The sequence below is a fragment of the Papio anubis genome, chromosome 4 (genome assembly GCF_008728515.1).
Source record: "Papio anubis isolate 15944 chromosome 4, Panubis1.0, whole genome shotgun sequence".
Classification (NCBI taxonomy): domain Eukaryota; kingdom Metazoa; phylum Chordata; class Mammalia; order Primates; family Cercopithecidae; genus Papio; species Papio anubis.
The window spans coordinates 127,810,356-127,812,841 of NC_044979.1; positions in this window are offsets into that span (position 1 = coordinate 127,810,356).

Consider the following 2,486-nt stretch of genomic DNA (forward strand, 5'->3'; position numbering starts at 1 on the left):
GTAGAAGAGACAAATGCAGCCCAGACCTCACCTGGTCCCATTTCTCTGCTGACCGCAGCCAAGTCAGAAGCGGAACAGGGGTGGTGTCCTTGGCCTGATGTCATGTCCTGTCCTCTATCTGAACCTTGAAAACCAAAGGACCTTCCTGTCTCGGCAGAGCTGACCTCAGAACGACTAAACTCTCCCCTCCTCCTGATCCCCGGACCCGGCTCAGTGCAGGTCTGACACACCGCTCTGGCCAGGTGAGTGTCTGAGTGGCTCACGCCTGTAATTAGCACTTTGGGAGGTCATCATGGGAGGATGGCTTGAGGCCAGGAGTTCAAGACTAGCCTGGCCAACGTAGTAAGAGCCTATATCTTTAAAAAAAAAAAAAAAAAAAAAAAACAGGCTTTTGGTGTGTGTTGTTTTTTTTTTTTTTGAAATGGAGTCTCACTCTTTCACCCAGGTTGGAGTGCAGTGGCATGATCTTGGCTCATTGCAACATCCGCCTCCTGGGTTCAACCAATTCTCCTGCCTCAGCCTCCCAAGTAGCTGGGATTACAAGCATGAACCACCCACACACGGCTAATTTTTATATTTTTAGGAGAGGCAGTGTTTCACCATGTTGGCCAGACTGGTCTCAAACTCCAGCCCTCAGGTGATTCGCCTGCCTGTGCCTCCCAAAGTGCTGAGATTACAGGAGTTAGCTACCTAACCTGTCCAAGTATTATTTTCTAATTAGCCAGGCGTGGTGGCCCCAGCTAACTTGCAAGGCTGGGGTGGGAGAATCACTTGAGCTCAGAAGTTAGGATTGTGCCACTCAGCTCTAGCCTGGGTGACAGGGCCAAACCCAGTCTCAAGAAATTTTTAAAAATTAAAACTAAACATTAAAAAGGACACTGCCCGGGCTCACCCTTCACCTCAGGAGGTGGCTTGGCAGGAGTGCTTCTTCCTCTTCCCACCTCCTCTGCCTCGGCCCTCCCGGTTTCCCTGGGTTGCCCTTCCCCCAGTCCTGTGCCCCCAAGCCCATTGACCTTTAACTCCTTTGGGCCCCCAGCTCCAGGCACCCAAGGGAAGGAGCCGGCAGGGAGCCAGCGCTCCCCTCTCCCACCAGCTGGATTCCAGGCGCCTCCTGGCCCTGACCCGAGTCCTCACCTCCTGCAGTGGCCACAGGTACCATTGCTCCTTAAAGCCCTGGTGTCAGCTTCGAAATCTGCAGAAGCTCCAGAGGCCACCCAGCTCCTCGGACTCCCACGACGGGCTCTCCTGGGGGTACAGCATCCTGCTTTGCAGTGCCAGCAAGCAGCCACACAACAGCAGCCCGAATGCTGTGCAGGACACCCCGTCCACCAGGTCACATTTTCCGCTCCACCGCTTGGTCACCATCTGCAGGGCTAACAGCAGTGCGGGTGGAGCCTGGCAGATGGGTGGCATCAGGTACCTAAGACGATCTGTGCCATCTTTGCTGTGGGCGAGTGCCAGGCCTGGAGGGGAGGGATGGGCCTGGTGCTGCCCAGTGAGGCCTGCGGCTGAAACCCCAGGCTAGGCCTTTGGGGAAGCGGGACCCTCACCCTCAGCCCCAGCCAAGAAGGGCAAGGTTGGTTCCTCACCCCAGCACAGACTGGATGATCCAGGGCTGCAGGCCAGGACAGAACCCCTGAGACTGGTGGGATCCCCCCGTTTCTTCAAGGAGCACCTCCTCTTGCTATCCACAGCAGGAATTCAAGCAAGCCACAGCGGAGCCTCTTCCATGCCTGTTGGATTCAGCCTCTTGCAAGAATGCACATCCTAGGAATGGAATCATAGCCTTGACCCTGCGTTTCTGGGACCCTGACCCTAACCAAGAGGCCAGGAACTCCCTCTTGCGTTTGCAGGCACATGAAGATACAGGGAGAGAGGCCAAGTGCAGTGGCTCAAGCCTGTAATCCCAGCACTTTGGGAGGCTGAGGTGGGCCGATAATCTGAAGTCAGGAGTTCGAGACCAGGCTGGCCAACCTGGTGATACACTCGTCTCTACTGAAAATACAAAAAATTAACCAGGCGTGGTGGTGCACACCTGTAATCCTAAGTACTCGAGAGGCTGAAGCAGGAGAATCACTTGAACCTGGGAGGAGGAGGTTGCAGTGAGCCGAGATCTTTGAGTACAATGAAGAAAGGACTAATACAAAGAGACTCAAGATTCCCCTTTATTTGGCCAGGCACAGTGGCTCATGCCTGTAACCCCAGCACTTTGGGAGGCCAAGGTGGGCACATTGCTGGAGTCCGGGAGTTAGATACCATGGCAAAACCCTGTCTCTACCAAAAATACAAAAATACTAAATACCAAAATACAAAAATTAAGGTCGTGCATAGTGGCTCACACTTGTAATCTCAGCACTTTGGGAGGCCAATGTGGGAAGATGACTTGAGGACAGGAATTTGAGACCAACCTGGGAAATGTAGTGAGACTCCCATCTCTACAAAAAATAAAATTAAGGGACCCCCATTTCTACAAAAAATAAAATTAA